Genomic DNA, 17212 nt, shown 5'->3' with positions numbered 1-17212 from the left:
TTGGGGCAGTGGGACCCAGCAGTCTCTGAATTCAGGCTGCAAGTGTGACCAGCTGCAATGGCTCTGCAGGAACTTTGCATTTCACCCCATTTGTTTCTGATTTACAGCCTCAGGGAAGGCTGCATTACAACACATGGCTGGGGCTGTGTAGAGCTAACAGCCTCCTCAAAGAGAATACACTAGAATTTGTGTGGCATTGTGGGTTTTAGTAGCGCTTGCTAAAATTGTGTTAATTTAGAGGAAAAACTGAATTAGAGGAACTTGTCTTCTGTGCTACTGGCTTAGGTTGAAGCTCTGCTTTGTGATCCCATTAGAACTCTGACCCAGATCAGGACACGGTTGGACTGAAGACAGTTTAGGAACTTTGTCTGGGTGCTGCAGGAAGAAATGTAGGCCACTTGGTAGGAGGTGCTCTCCCCTCTGACTTCGTGCTGACCTCAGTGCCCCCCACGTCCCCAAACACTGCGGTCACCGGGAGTGTGTCTTTGCTGTGGTTTAAAACGTGGCTCTGAGTCTTGGGGCACAAGTCTATAGACTCGGGCTTGCAGGGCTTGTACTAGAGTGCTAAAAGCAGCTATGTAGAGGTGGCTTGGGCTGGAGCTTGGGGCTCCAGAGCCCCACCCCCAGTCAGAGTTTCTACACAGCTGTTTTTAGTGCCCTAGCACGAGCCAGAGTCCGTGTGCAGACCTGGGCTTTGAGACTTGCTGCTGTGGGCTTTAAAATGCAGTTTAGACATCCCTTAGAGCCTCGGGCATCTCTCCATAATGTTAAAGGGATATTAACCAGGTCAGATTCCAATGCATTCTGCCTACCTTAAATCCCTCCTCTAGTTCATTCAAGTGCGCTCTTCTCCACATCCTGTCCCAAACTGCTGGGGCATGTTACTGTGCACTGCTGACAGCTGTGAAATCCCACCCCAGGGGAAGCTGCATTCAGAAGTGGATGAAGCAATTCCTATATTTTGATAAATCCCTCACCTGCTCCCCTGGGGAGGTTGAATTTGTATTTTGAGGATTTGAGATCCTCACAGAAAAGCTACCTTAAAGCACTTAGAATTATTATTGTGATTTAAGCCACTGAAAGCTGCTCACTCCATCCCATCTGATTCCCATTCCATTTTCCTTGGTGTGGGATCTGCAGCCTCTTCCCAGCTGTGGAAACCCTAGGGGAGTTTCAGCTGAAAGGAAGGAACTTGGGATGGAGGAAGAATTAGATGGAGCCTCAGCCAAGGGATTTGATCTCATTTACAGGATTTCACCGCCCCACCATGCTATCCTGCAAACTTGCAAATCCTTTCCCTTATTTACAGGCTCTGGAGCCTGTTTTTAATATGCTAAAGACCCCAGCGGCATCGCAGCCTGCTCCACTTTGCAAACATATGCATAATAGGGCCCTTGGGCCTGTTGTTTTGTTTCTGTTTGTTACGAGGTTTTTCCCTTCTCTTCATGCCCCGAAATCACATTCATGTGCGAAGCCAAAAATCAGCTGCAAACTGTGTCTCAGATGTGAGGGGTGGTACCTTATGTAGGATACTGTATTTCCCTGCTCTGGATTCACAGGGCAGGGGTAGCATTCCCTTTGGAGATGCCATTCTTCCTTTCTGGGAGGAGATGCTGCAAATGACAGCTCCATCAGCTGTGTTCCGCTCCCTGGGAATGCTGGAGGTGTTTGCTCTTTAGGCACCTCATGCTCTTGGAGTAGCTGTCTTTTAAAGTTAAATGTTAGTTCTGGTGGCAGGTACTGCTGGCTTGATCACCCCAGAATTTGAAGGCCTGGCTTTATCCATGACCTGGGAGCACTATGGGTAGCAACCGAACAAGCTTGCCCTTCACACAAGCCTATCAATGCACCTAAGACCTGCCTGGGATGCCCCTGCTGCAATTGTTAACAAGGGGAAATGGAATTTTGTTAGTGGCTCTTTTTGTGATGTGGGCACCTGTCTTACCTGGTGCTAGACTGAGACCCACCCATCTTGTCTCACACAAGGGCCATTGCCGTGGCACTGGGCAGGAATGGCTTTCAATTGCTATTGGTCTGGCCTAAACTTGAACAGGTGATGATGAAATTAAATCCTCTGTATCCCAAAGGGCTTTTATGCACCGTGTCTGTAGTGCTCTCAGTATAGAAACTAATAGTTACGATGGTACAACCCCATAGGATGTCGCAGTTACACCCATATAAAGGCATTTATACCCCATCCCCTAAATTTAGAGGAATAAGCTCTACTAATATAAGCATCTTTACACTGACTCGATGTGTTCACTCTATGGGGCTGTACCACTTCAGTTAGATCCGTTTACTGGTTTATAGTGGTATAGAAACTGTGTATAGCTCTTGGCTAAGCTCCACAGTGGTCTAGATATCAAGTTGCTCTTCCTCCTGCATCCTCATCTGCTTCTCTTTTGCATGTTGGCAGGAAAGAACAACTGAAACCTCTTTCCATTCTGGTTGTGGGGAGCACTGGCAGCTGATACAGTCCAATAGAATTATCTGTATCCACTCGCTGTGCTCTTTATGCTGCAATCCCAGAGCCCAACTCCTCATCCCCTCCTCTGGGCCTGTTCTTAAGCTTTTCTATTTACAGTAACAAGTATAAAATATTTACACAAGCTATAAAGGGATTTCCAGCCCCTGCTGGAGCACGGATATTAAATAATAGTGTATAATAAAGCAATAACAGGTGCGTTAACCATTTGGACTGTGTCCCATCTCTACCCAAACTCTTCTGCACTGGAATTAATAAAACAGGCATTTTTGACAGTTGCTCAGGTCAGGAATGCTGGGGAAGGAACAAGCCAATGTCCATTTATCAATTCCCTAGGGATTTCACATGCCCATTCCTCTTAATTTCTGTCAAATGGGCCAGAATCAGAACTCATGGTTCAGGCTCCCCCAACTTCTGGTATGCTGAGGCACTCTGAATCTGTCTGTAGCCGGGAGGGGTGGTCCCCCTCTGAGGAGGACCCAGAGAGGGAGCCAGACCCACCCTGGCTGACAGAGGCCTCCCGCAGGGGAAGCCTGGAAGCAGGTGGGCGGGTCTAGACCTTTAAAGGCCCAATGGCCCCACCTGACCAGAAGCAGGGGGGCGGAGCTAGGCCTTTAAGAGCCAGGCCGGTCAGCTCAGTTGAAGGAAGACGGCCGAAGGGGAAGGATGCGGCTCCTCCTGAGTTCCTAGCTAAGGCCGGGCCGGGGAGCCGTGCTAAAAGGGAGTGGCCGGCCTTAACCCCAGCCTAGGGATCGGCAGAGACCTCCCCCAGGAACCCCACGGCCTGGGACTTGGAGGAGGGCCCACCAGAGACCCCCACGGCCTGGGAGCCGGAAAAAGACCCATCGGGGCTCCCCACTGACGACGAGCCTGAGGAGAACCCCCCTGAGACACCCGGGGCCTGGGAGCCGGAAGCGGACCTGCCAGAGCAGTACAGAGCCTGGGACCCCAAGAACCTACCAGCCCTGCCCGGGGACCGCAGGACCTGGAAGAGCTGCCCTCCGAAGATGAGCCCATTGAGCTGCCCGAGCTGCCGCCTGTGGATGAGGAGGGCCTAGCAGGCCTACCACACCTCAGCGACCCAGAGGAGGCAGGTACTGGGGGTTTTGGGGAGGAAGAAGCCCCGGGATTGCCGCACGTTAGCGGCTGAGTCAGGGGCAACCCGGGTGGCGTGTTGTGGCTGGAGCCCCGCCGACCCCGTGGCAACCGCTGTTGCCACTGACAGGGCCCTGGGCTGGGACGCAGTGGAGACGGGTGGGCCTGCGTCCCCCTCCCCCTTCCCTATCCTTTGTGAGAAAGCCTTCCCCGCCATGCCGTTCCAGAGAGCGGCTTGCTCACCTGCCAGCCCGGCCTGAGGGCCCAGCGCTTAGACTGCTTGCCCTGAGAAGAGCACAAGACTGCTCCTGGTGAGAGGTAGCCGGGAGGGGTAGTCCCCCTCTGAGGAGGACCCAGAGAGGGGAAAACCCAGATGCTGCTCCCCGATTCTAGGGGCATGTCCACACTGTCAATATGGTCATTTGGGCCCATCAATAGTTTTCTGTCTTCCCTTCCTGGACTGAGGCTAAAACCAAGAAAACCTGTTCCAAAGGGAGCCCATATTCAGGCACCCTATGTGTCATTCCAGCCTCATGGCCCAGGTTTGTCAACATTTCTGAAGCCTAAGTTCTGGTGGCAGAAGGAGATTTCAGATAGAGGGGAGCCACACAATTGAACCGGCACACTGAATAGTTCCAGATTTAGTGGGTCTGATCTGGAAGGCAGTACTCAACAGTGACATTCAGGTTTCCATTCCTATTCTTTCCCTCCCACCTAGACATGGTACTTGTCTAGGCTGTTGATCACACTCTGGCTACCTGCAAAATAGGGATCTGACTCTGGAGTTCAGATTCCTTTAGAAGGCCAGAGTGGCTGGGGCAGGTGCTTTTGTCTGAATTTTGGGGACTGATCAAACTCAAGATTTGGGCTGCTGAACCCGTATTGCACGTAAGCCACTGAAATGTTCTTCTGAGACCCCCAGCCAGCCAGCCCCCACTGCAGCTTTTGTTACTACTTCCAAATCCTGGCCATGATTCTTTTAGATGCAACCTGACAGCTGAATTAATACCTTAATGTTTCTCCCATCAAGAACCTAATTTCCATCTGGTCTCCCCAGCGTGCGGAGCTCCTGAGGGGGAATATTCAGGCTTTAAAAGCTTCTGCTTTGGAGAAGTAACTTGTTTGGGGATTTTTTGCTGATTGGGCTCAGTGTGCAGCCAGAACATTCCTTTCCTTGTTAATATGGAGATCTGGGGCAAGTGATGGTAGCTGCAGTAATTTGTTTGAATACAATGCACATGTTCAATCTGATACTAGCAACTCTTATTTGCTCTTCATGAATATTTGTATAAGGGAAGCCTTAGAATCATAGAAGATTAGGGTTGGAAGGGACCTCAGAAGGTCATGTAGTCCAACCCCATGCTCAAAGCAGGACCAACCTCAACTAAGCCTTGTTGCACAAATAATCATATGAATACGTTTGCACGAGTATTCATACTAGAAGCAATTGTGTGACCATCTTGAAAACTACATGAAATTATCCAGTCAGGGAGAAGAAATGATGTGCTATGACCACAGGTGAGTGGAACAGTCTGGCAGCGTCATCCCTCTGCCCCATTAGCAGGTGCAGATTCTGCTGGGAAAGAGCTAAGTAGGTACTAGTGAGTGCTGACTGACTGAGGCAAATGACTGGTTACTGCACCTGGATATCAAGGAGGTGCGAGGGGCCCCTGTGGAGAGAGGATCTAGAGTGTGGCCTGAGTATTCGTGAGGAAGGAGCCTCACTTTCACCTGAAAAGATCGTAGGGAAATAGCGACCATCTTGCTGAGGACACTCTGTGCCGTGGGAGATGGTGGCCATTTTTGATAAGGGCAAAACTGAGAGTCTGAAAACAGAAATCAGAGAAAAATCATGTGAACCTTTTTAAAAAAAATAAAAACAAACAAAACCCCTAAACAAATATTGCAAGATTCACAATAAAATCTCAATGGTTAGCAATTGTGCTGCTGTCAGCCCAAGTGGAGTCAGTTTCATAAGAAGACGAGAATTGATGTGGAAGACATGCACAAAGGATGAATTGTGCTGGGAAGGCAATTTAATAGGTTTACAAGGTTGTGTACCACTCATGCTGATTACTTTCCTTGTACAGTACTCTCCTTTCCCTTACCAAAAAAGTCAGATGAAGCATATGGCCTTTGAGGCAGGGACTGTTTCCCCATTTGTTTGTGGGAAGCGCTCATCCCACTGTTAGTCCTACCACATTCAAATATTAAAAATTAAAGGTAACCACAAGGCCTCCCTTGCTTTTAAGGTACTGGCCTGGGACTCAGGAATTGAATGCAGATCACCTGGCTCTGCCACAGATTCCCTGTGTGACAAAATCACTCAAACTTTTTCTGCCTCAGTTGTTGTTAATATCTTGTTTAGCTGAATTGTAAGCTCTACAGAGCAGGTCCATTTCTTTGTGCATGTACAGCACCTAACACAATGGGTCCATGATTTGAGTGGGAGTAGGTAAGTGCAACCATAATACAAATAATATTAAAAGTCAGCCCTCCAGCTCTAGTGACCTCAGTGAATTTGATCTGTTGTGCTTATGGCCATGTGAACCTTGCTGATTCCCTAAGATGTTTTTACATTTTAAAAAGAACCTTAAAGCTTTAATTACAGAATTGATTCCCCCATTTAATATTTAGATTGAAAAGAAATGCCCCGAAATCCAGGACTCAAAGTGGTCAGGCACCACTTTTTAAAAAAAATAATAGCAAGTGTGAATACACGTCATATGAGGCTTGCGAAGGCTCAGTCTGACTGAGATCATAACAAACACCCCACCTGAGCCGGAATCAGCAATTGCAAGAAATGTCTCCACCAATAGCCTCATTAGTCTCAACAAGGTGCATCTGCTCTGGCTCCAACAGATAATTCATAATGTTCTCATTCCGAAGTCCTGGTAGCCAGACTCCTGCTCTAACCATTACAGCTACTGCCTTCCCCTGTTTCAAGAGCTGCTGTAACCTGTGTGGTATGCACTTGTCCCCTTTCCCTGTTGTATCTTTCCCTTTCTCTGGGGAGGAAGGTGATTTGGAGGGGGGGCAGCCAGGGCTGGTTAGAACCAAAGCTGAGTGAACGTATCATGAGATATGTCACGTGGGTAGGGAATCACATTGCTAGCAGTATTTTTTTATATAACATCAGAGCAATATCAAGAATGGCAGTTTCTTCATTGGAGTCAATACAGGTAAATGGTCTGGACTTTTGCTGTAAATTGTTGCTTGGCTGCATTTCCTCTTTGTTGTTTCAGATTCGGGGAGATCTGTGCCCAGCAGCCCATGTGAAATGGTAAGTCAGGGGAGGTTTAACAAGGCCCCATCTCCTAACCCCTGAAATGTGCAGCAGATACACTTTATGTAGAGTCTGTTATGGGAGGTAAAACTCTCCTGGGCACTGGCTTCTGGGTACAAACATAAGCCATTGCATTGTGGGATAGCATTAAGGGAACTACTGCTCCAGTCCATGTGGTACCCAGCCACGTTGGGAAGAAAGCACTGTAGATGGCACCAGTTCAGCCAAGCCTGAGCTCAAGACCTTGTCCTAGGTATTGCAACCAACTATTATGAGCAGTGCATCCAGAACAGCAGGGTGGTTGAGAGACATGGTACAGACACTGCATGTTCAGGGTGCCCATCAAGTGGTTTGTAAGTACAAACAAGTTCTTCATCTCTGCCTCCCTCCTGCACTCTTGCACCTTCTGACTGTCTCCACTTGCCAACAATAATTAAATCTAGTTAGCTAGTCTAATTATTTCTACTCATCAGCCATTTAGGTACAAAATCACCTATGTGTCAAGGCTGCTGTGCTCACCTGCCTATTGAATAGAAAGCAATAGACCCATGAAACCACTGACCTTTAGCCCTATTCAAGTACCTCTTGCCTTACATGCCTAAGGCAGGGGGTTAATTACAGCCCTTCTACTCTGCCTGGACCCAGTGCCCTATTCTGCCCTATCCAGAAGTTCATGGGACTGCTACTGTTATGCAGTAGGAGGCAAGCAGGAAGGCAATGTGATGCAACAAAAAACCCAAATCTTCACCTCCTGCCCTCTTAGCAGGACTGTCCCATGGTACCCACAGTGTGAGATTTGAAAAGTGCCTTCAGCTGATTAAATGGGGATGCTGTTCTCTCAGTCCACCAGTGCTGCTTTGTTACATTTACTGTGGAATTATGCAGCTGTCACAGCAATTGGCTCTGTAATCTGTAACCGATATCCAAGCCCAGTACCGCAGCAAGAGCGTGAACGTGTGCGTCCACAAGCAGCCACTGGCTGGTGCTGAAGGAATGTGTATAAAGCCCCAGTGAGGCCTATGTCAGTACCTTATTTGCATACAATTTACTATTGCTTCCATGCTGCTGGTTCTTTCCCCAAGCTAGGAAGCACACTTGGCCCCTGGAATGGGTTCCTTACAGCAATTTCAGATGAGCAATCTGTAAGATCAGAGCTGATTGAAGCAATTTGCAACCCATTAGCAGGAAACATCCTTAGATGAGAAGTTTCACATGTCACTCAGCCCTAGCATGAGGGGGCCTGTTTTTTTTCTCAGTTTTAATTGACACTGATAGCACTACTTAAAATGCCAGGGGGGAGATGGAGCAGGCCTCCTCAAAGCAGGGGTGCTGGGTGTACACCTGAAAAAGGGATGGCATAAAGGGGAACCTGAACCTTGAAAAGACTACATGAGAGGCTCTAGAACATGTACTGCAAAGCAGAGACCTAGGGGAAGGAGCATCCCAAAATGGGTGATGGATAGGTAGTAAATGGTGACAGGCGGGGCTAGAGAGTGTGTACACTCAAAAAACTGTTCATTAATGCTATGGAGCACACACCCAGCAGTGGTGGGATCAGAGTACCCACCCCAGAGCACCAACTCCAAAGACAGATATAGGACAGCTGAGCTAGCTCTGCAGCTCGGATACAGCAGGGTTGTGTGCCTCATGCTGTTACAGAGCCTGTGCCCATGTACTGCAAGTGTTACATGTCTGAAGTTAGAAATGCTAAGTTCTAGTGTTATCCTGCAGCAGCCAGAGCTTGTTGGAAACTGCACCTGTGAAGCTCCCCAAGCGTGTGCACAGTTAGGGCCTGTCTCAGGCCCATTCAACTAACTGGAAATACACCCATTGACTTCAGGCTTTGGATCAAGCTCTTAGCATTTACAAATCCTTACAGCCACATCCTACAACTAAGGGTATGTATAGGGCTGGGTGGATACAGGCAGAAGCTCTCTGATCTGACACTGTTTGCCATGGCAGTGCTTGCTATATTTCTGGTGATTATTTATACTGACAATGTGCCCAGCCAGTCAGTGTTGTCAGTCAGGCCACAAACAGGTCCCACCACAACTGACTTTCTTGTAGCTACTTATTATTGCATCCTAACTCCAAGCAATATTGCCCACCCCCGAGTAGCCCAGCCTGGTGCTCAGTCCCCCCCACCATTTAATTTAATAGAGATTAAATCAATAAGGAGCTACAGTCAACTGCTCTAAAACTCTAGGTTTTCAGTGTCTAGTAAATCCTTTCTGTAGATCTAAACCCATTTATGGCACTATAGGAAAGGGATCGGATTGTCTACTAAATTCTACAAGATGATTAAAAATCTCCATGGCGAGATTCTCCTTTGCCCTTCAGTTCTCTAGCGCTTTTCCTGACTGCTCCCTTCTCTGGCAGCATTTCTTGAAAATCCCAAGGTCCAGGCTTTGGAGCCCAAGCAAGTTCAAAGCCAAGCAGTGGCCAGAACTTTCTGCCACCAGCTGCCTCCTGTTCACACCAGCAGGGCCATTGATCTATCTGAGCTCTTGATAACCTTCTGCCATGGTCCTATATAGGGCAAGAGGCGTGTCTCCGATAGCTAGCAACAAAGACTGGGGCTTCAAATGTCAGAACCAACATCTTGAGCTTCACCTGAAAATGAATTGATAGCTGGTGCAGCTCACCTGTACTCTGGGATAACGTGCTGTGCTGTCTGCATGAGACCACAGCTAGGGCCTAGTTCTGCAACTCATACTGATGTTGATGAGCACTTACTTGCAGAAGTCAGCCCATTGAAGTTAGTGGGCTTACATGCATGAGTAAGGGTTCCGCAATCCAGTCCATAATAAGCAGGCCAATGTGTTATGCTCAGTTACTTTGGTGACAGACAGCAGTATAAAACCCTGGTCTACATTAGAAAATTAGGTTGGTTTAATTATACTGGTCAGGGGTGTGACAAATCTATACCCCTGAGTGGTGGTGGTAAGTATACTTAACCTAGCACTGTCTACACAGGGACTTAAAATAATTCTTCTGTCGACCGATCAACCCCCTCTCAGGGACGTAGATTACCTATACCATGTGGAGAACCCCTCCCGTTGGTATGGGTAGCGTCCCCATTGAAACACTACAGTGGTATAGCTATGCCACTTTAGCATTTTAAGTGTAGACAAGCCCTAAAAGAGGTTTCCGCACCACGTGCAATCTCTAAAGGTGTACGTTTCCACATGTCACCTGGCAAATGGTCACGACAGAGTCCTGCCTCTGAAAGGAAAAAACACAACCCCTTGCCAAGCACAGAGGAAAAATGCACTTGACAACCGCTGCTGCCTCAGAAGCTCATAGGAGTTGGGGATCCAGCAAGACTCTCATGTTGTTGATTTTAGAAACAGGTGATGGATGTGTCCTATTTGCACTGACATAGTGTCACAAATCTGTCCTCACTAGGACACCTCTTTTAGGCTACAGAGGGAATGCATACATGTGAGTCCAAGTACTCCACTCCCACCAGTGGGTACTGAGCGGGTGTCTTGCTGGCAGTCACCTTCTGGCCAGGGCTGTTTGACTGTCTCATCTTCTCTCAGGGTCCCCATGATGCCACCAAACAGGCCATAGTCTGCAAAAGGGGTTAAACAAAAGGAAGGTAAAGGAAAAACCTGTAAGCCATGCTCTTCAGGGTAGGGTCCTGTCTTACTTCAGAGGAGCCCTGAGCATATCAGTGTCCAGGGTAAGTCTCAGTTCTTTTCCCCTTCAACTGAGAGGTTCTGCACCCTCCTTTGGTGGGGTGGGGCTCTGCAGTCTGATAGTCCTCTCTCCAGGGCTGGAGAAGCTCAATGCTCTGTTTCCTTCCCAGGGTTCCCCACAGCTGAGTGGTGTTCCCTCTCTCTAACTGACACAAAATCCGATATGGGCTACCCTATGGAATTATGGGAGTTTCCCAAGGGCTATGGAAATTATTCCCTTAGGTGGCTTTTAACAGTCTCCCAGAATGTGCTCCTGGAAGCTGCACCCTGAATCGTATGAAAGGTACTAGAGTGTATTACAGCTGAGTCCATCTAGCAAAGTGCCAGTGCTGTTGCAGGGCAGCACCCCAGCTGACCTGAACATAATGTAAGCAGCATGCTGAATCTTCTGTGCTTCAGCCTATGCCACGCAACCAAGTTGGTCACAAACAAGTGAGATTTCTAGTGTAGATGAGGCCAGTATGGGCCATCGTCATCCCTGGTGTCACTCCTGTCACTTCCACACTAGGGAGGGACTGGACACATGACTGAGACAGACTTCAATTTTTGCTTCCTGACAACTACGTGAGCGTAGGTGATTTCACTTGTTTTCTGGCATCAAAAGTAACAGTCAGTGCATCTTAAAGCCCAAACTTGACCAGCCATTGCTGCCATTTGCAACCCCCATTGCTGTAAAGACTCAAAATATTCTAGCAGTGAACAATGACGTCTCTGTGCTGTGTGCTGAATAGCTGGCATTTAAGTGACCCTCCATCTTCAGTCTTGTGCAGCCACAGGGGTCACACAGTTTATGGGAATGCCTAAGAAAGTGTCTTAGACCGTTAGGGTGGAAAAACAGCCTCATAAAAAATGTGAGCTTTTACTAGCTCCTAAAGAATTACAGAGCTGCATTGCACGGCACCACCAAAGCATCTCCAGCAACTGCAGTACTTAATAGACCAATACGAATTAAATTGCCTTTGATACAACTGTGGTTCCAGATAAAGAAGCAATTTGCAAGCGGGGGCTGCCTAGTCTAAGGAAATGAGGGTGGGGGAGTGCATGGTTTATGGGCTGCTCAGAAAAGTTGTTCCCTGAGATGGTGGCTCCCTCTGCCTGGCTGTTGCACCATCACACCCCCATGACCCAGTGCTGTGATGATGCCGCATGGATGTCTCCATGCCCCAGTGTGTTATGACAGAGTCACAGAAACCCTGGAGATATGTGGAGTTGCTGTTGAGGCTTCCAGGAGAATCCCCCCCAAATTTGAGATGGACCCATTTTAAAAACAGGATATGTGGCATCCTGAAGAACTACCCCTTAAGGCAGGAAGCAGAGCATTAGCTGAGTGTGAAAAGGGCAGAGTGAATGGATCGAAGAGTTGGGTAACAGGACATTGAGCCTTCCAGCATTGGGGCAACCGACTGAATCCAGCTCAGGTTTATAGAACTAAGGGGATGGATTGTCCTCTCAGCCCAGTGTAATGTCAGTGGAGTGACCCCTGATTTCCACTGGTGGGAGAGGGAGAGCCAGGCTGTAAAACCTGTCACCCTCTGCTGCTTCTTTGGTGGCCCCACAGATGGAACAAATTGGAAGATCTCAGCCATTTGCTGGCAGTGGCATCCCTGACAATTGTTACCCTTGCTGGCCATCTCAGCAGGGAGGCAAAGGAGTGAATGGGCCACAGAGACCGATTGGGAGCCTGTGCATGATAGGGTGGAGAGGCCCGGGACACCTGCAGGCAACCCTTTATCAGACTGCTGGCTTCTAACACAACAGACTCCTGAACCACACAGCTGGCTCTTTTTCATTGATTATGCCTGGTGTGGCACCTAATACCTAGGGATTTGGGCACTGCAGCAGGGGACAACAGCCTGTATTGTCCTCATATTCAGGAGGTGAGCTATATTGACCAGGGAAAAAGAGCATTAGGTTGCGTTGTGTACTGGATGCGTTCCTGTAATGTAGTGCTATGCTGTTTGTGCTGCCACCTGCTGTCTGCCCAAAATAACTTGGTTTTCCTGTTCTAATGTTTTTCCTTTAATACAAGGGAACTAACCAAGGGCCTGACCCAGCTCCAAAGGGCTTCATTAGGAATTGAGGGCATGCAGGATTGAGCACCCAATGGATAACTCTAAAGCTCCGGGCCTATCGGTGGTGTGAGTGGTGCACTGACTCCTTAATGGTTAGACAATACAAGTGCCAGGTATAGCTGCAACATAATCATCTGGTGCAATGTTATGGTGTAGCTCAATTGTTGTTCCTAGGGTCCTGCAATGCATGGAGACTCCAAACACAGGACCTGCAGAGATTATATGCGCACTAGGGCACTAGGCATACACACTTTGTGCCAGCTCTCTGGAGACTCACCAGGAGGAATCCTGCACTTTAACTTTGATTAGCGATCCCTCACCAGGCTGCTTAGCTTTGCAATGTTCCCCAGGAAGGAAGCACATTTGGGAGTTCCTCTCCCTAGAAGCAGCTAAATCTCAGGAGAGGTTCAGATGATCGGGTGGGTTGGAAGAAGGGGTTGCTGCTTCACCGTCTGCAATGGCATGGAAGCAGCACAGGTGAGCTTGCTGCTTTATGCAGGGAGGTACAAGCACAGCCCCCAAACTGGAGTTATGTTCCCACCAGCCTCTCATTATTCTGGGGATAATCCCCTTCAATTTGACTGATCAGAGTGTTTTAAAAGGGTGGCATGGAGATTGGGGGTGGGGGGATGGATGTGAGGGGTAAGAATCGTAAGGTTAGAAGGGACTGCAAAGGTCAGCTAGTCTAACCCCCTGCCAAGATGCAGGATTTGTTGTGTTTAAACCATCCAAGACAGATGTCTGTCCAGCCTCCCTTTTGAAAACCTCCAGTGACGGAGCTTCCACAACCTCCCGAGGCAGTATGTGCCATTGTCCTACTGTTCTTACAGTTAAGGATGTTTTTCCTGAGATTTAATCTAAATCCCAGCTCCCCAGTTGTCTTGTCCTTTTTACATAGACAATAGGCATATGACCCATGATCTGCTTTGTGCTCTGCCTGGGCCAGTCACTGAGCTGCAGAGAGGGAGATCTGTAGCTCCTGAGTGTATGACTCCTGAGACCCAGAAGTAATGGGGCGGTGGCATGCGTGGTGCAAGCTGCCCATGAGGCAGGTACTTCAGGTACCCAGATAATTTATATGTCTGTGGATGGCGCCAATCACCGCTGGCAGATTGTCATCTCTGCTGGATGGAAGCAACCCATTCCTCTTTTTCTTTTTGCCACTTCCTCTTTCAATCTTCTCTGTCATCTCTTCTGTTCAAGCTCACTCTGTCTCTTCCTTTCTCTCTATTGCATCTCACACTTCCCTCCTTGCAAGCTTTCTTTTTCTGTCCTTGCATTTTCTCAGATCCTCTCTCTTCTTTCTGATTTCCTGGCTCTTGCTAGTGCTCTTATTTTTTTTTTCCCTTTCCCTCTGTATTTTGATCATTCTTTCTTTGTCTTTCTCTTTCTTGTTCCCTCAATTGCTCCTTGTTCTCTGTTCTCCTTTTTCTCTTTCATTTTTCTCTCTGTCTCTTGACCCTAATGCATGCTGACTGCAACTGAGTGAGCCAGACCTTCCCTGCACGGACAGTGTCCCTGCCAGTACTTCCTCTAGGAAATATTTTCTTGGATGTTGGCATAGCATTTGGACAGTTTGCCTGGTCTCTTACCCATCAGTGCTGAGCTGTGACCCCTCGGAAGACCCAGTTCACATCCCAACCTCTCTGGAAATTGAAACTTTTTTTTCCCCCATGGCAAACTCTAGTGCTGTTTGTTTAAACAGGAGATTGAAAGAAAACTGGGATCATGTTTCTTCAGTCAGACTCAGCAAGTTCCCTTAGCTTCTGCTTATTGAAAGCAGAACATCTCATCCTAGGGGAAAGTGGTACCTGTACACCAAGCCATTCTGCAATGGTATCTCATTCTTGGCTATTAGATGGGGGGTGAGCACTCCTCTGCCTAGGTGACAGCCTACATTTCACAGCTGATTTAACCCTTCGCCTCCAGTGCTAAAAGCAGGGGACGCTACTCCCAAGCTAAAGGAGTGACAGTATTAAATATTTGCAGCTCTTACATTCTTATGGGGGAACATGCTGAACTATCATGTTACTCTTGGGTAAGCGTGAGCCTACCACAGCCCTCTTGGCCTTCAGTACACTAGACTGGGAGATTTATCCGAAAAAAACCCCAAAAACCCAGCTCTGGGAGATCAAGTGCAGATAGGTTACCAGTGTGTACAGCCCCATGTTGTGCATATCTGCTCTGCATTAGCACCTACTACTGCTCTCACTGGCAGATTGGCCCTGGGGTAGTAAACCAATGGGAGAATTCTTGGGCAGGAAAAAATACGAGGTTTGCTTCAACACCTCTATAGCATCTCCCTTACAAGGACTCTCTTGGCTTCTCTAGTTCCAGGAATGAGAGAGGCTTCCCAGCATGGGTGGAATCTGTCGAGGACTCAGCCAGGTCTCCTGGGTCTCTTGAGACAGTTTTTGCCCATGAGCGTGTTGCCAATATTTCAACATAGATAATGTCTCCTCTTTGCAGTCTGTGTCCCAGGGGCCATGTTGCAACAGAGAGGAGGACTGTTCCACTTTGAACAATTGCTAATTATTGAGGATGATGAGAACAACCGTTGGCAATCAAGCTTATATTAAGTGCATTTGCTGGAAATGTTTATACTTTTGTTTTGGAAAAACAGAGATCAAATTTTCAGCCCAGTAGGGGAATGAGGCGTGAGGCTACAGCGGGATGTGAGCTTGTTAAGAGAATGAGGAGTGGGGCAAAGGGCTGGATCAGGGTGGGAAGAGCTTGTTAGGCGAGTGGACATAGTAGGGACATGTATAGGGCCTCAGTGGCTGGAGTCATATTGTAAGGTTAGCATCTCAGCTTTCTTCCTTTTCAAGTTAAGTTTCTATCCCTCATTGCTGAAGACATGATTTGAGCGTAGCAGATGCAGCAGTGTCTGCCTGAGTCTTCAGACAGCATGATACAGTCACCCTGAGAGGTGTGTACTGGCTGGGTCACAGATGAGTGGTGGTGGGGCCTCCAGCAGATGGCTTTTGTATGAATGGCCCTTGGCACTCCTACAGCAAGCAGGACAGGGCCATGATGTGAGAGCAGGGACAGACAAGTCTCCTTGTGAGGAAGTGCTTTCTGCCCCAGATTGCATTCATCTGGCGCTACTGGAGCGCAATTGCAGGAAAGCACTTAGGAGTAGTTGAGTGAGCATCCAGCTGTGGTACAGGATGAGGATATGGCATGAAGCATAGGTTGCACTCCTACCAAATTGGTTAGGAGGAGTTCTTTAGTGTGGAGTGGTGTAATATGAGCAACTGACAAGCTCTTTAGGGTGAGGTCCAGGAAAATGAGCACCTGCAGATGTTTACTGTGACTCTCAGGGAGGACTTTTGCATGAGCGTTCCAGGAGGAGCACTTTGTGATGTTCCCCAGGACACTAGGACAAGAGCCGTTTTGGGCAAGTACCTAGGGCGTGGTTTGAAATGAACACTAGGATGATTTTTTTAGACTGTGCACACAGAGAGGAACACTTCAGCGTGAATACCCGGGGAGCAGTTTGGAGTGAGCACTGAGGAGCTAGTTTAGGATCTGCATTGGAGGAGCTCTTCAGGTCAATAACTGTTAAGCTACGTCATGTTAGGACATAGTCACTATGGGCATGTGCGTAGGATCCTGGCTCCTTGAATCACATGATGGTGACACCGCTAAGCATTCCTTTAAAAAAATCTGTCTCTAGCTCTCATGGTTGGGAAGGAAACCCTGTAAACGTGATTTGGGTGTCAGTGATGCAGTGACATCTGCTTGAGTCTGCAGAGAGCCTGAGACAATAGCTCAGACCAACTGCTTTGGGGCATCCCTGCTGATACCATCCTAGCAAAGGGTTTTGTGGGAGGGAGGGCACCTCACTGCTGCTACCTCATTGCAGCCCTTCTGGGACACTAGTGGGAAGGACTGCCCCACCCCACACAGAGTTCTGCTAGGATGAAGGTGCTGGTCTGAGACCTTCCTCTTCTGTGACAGATCCCAGCCCCCATAAAGGTGGGGAGTGGTGGTCTGGGAGGCTTCAGTCTGCCTATGGAGGAATTGTGCTGGGCCCCAGCAGACAGCTTATGTATATGAGGGCCTTGTCTCAGCGTCAGGCTTGCTGATGGTGGGACACGGGAGGCAATTGCCCAGGGGCCTGGGTGGATGGGAGGATAGATACGTATCCTCCTCTCCTCCACGCTCCCCCTTCCCCTGAGGCCCCCTACTTGTGCTCTTTGCCATTCCCCTGAGCTGAGCTTATTTATTATGCGCTATGTAGGTTCCCCACTAGCTGAGGAGGTGGTATCAGCTACTCAGCTCTCCTGTGTTCATCAGTCATTTCCCTGGGGTGTCCAGATACTGCTGCCTCAGCCACCTAGGAACCTGCATGGCACATAATAAATAAGTAAAAACACTTGGACCTCAGCCCTCTCTTTCTAGGGAGTCCATTGACTGTTCTGCTCTGAGCCTGGAATTGCTGTTGGTGGACCTGCTGAGGGTAGCTGATCCCTATGGATAGTCTAGACCCAGAGCCCCTGAACCAGAGCATGTGAGTCCAATCCAGCCAATTAAAGAGGGCCTGGGCCACATCTGGGCCTATAAA

The 17212-nt window shown here is 48.5% G+C and overlaps 1 protein-coding gene across 2 annotated transcripts in view; it reads left to right on the top strand.

Moving 5' to 3' along the window:
* Positions 1-17212, top strand: part of ASIC1 (acid sensing ion channel subunit 1) — a 132450-nt gene that overhangs the window by 11078 nt on the left and 104160 nt on the right. For both annotated transcript variants that reach the window (XM_067529526.1, XM_067529525.1), the window contains exon 2: positions 6826-6863. The gene's annotated coding sequence lies outside the window, so the exon portion shown is untranslated. The remainder of the gene's footprint in view (positions 1-6825; positions 6864-17212) is intronic.

This window comes from Emydura macquarii, unplaced genomic scaffold (genome assembly GCF_026122565.2).
Source record: "Emydura macquarii macquarii isolate MOO-44397 ecotype Brisbane River unplaced genomic scaffold, CSIRO-AGI_Emac_v2 contig_2994, whole genome shotgun sequence".
Taxonomy (NCBI): Eukaryota; Metazoa; Chordata; order Testudines; family Chelidae; genus Emydura; species Emydura macquarii.
This window is presented reverse-complemented; position numbering and strand designations above follow the sequence as displayed.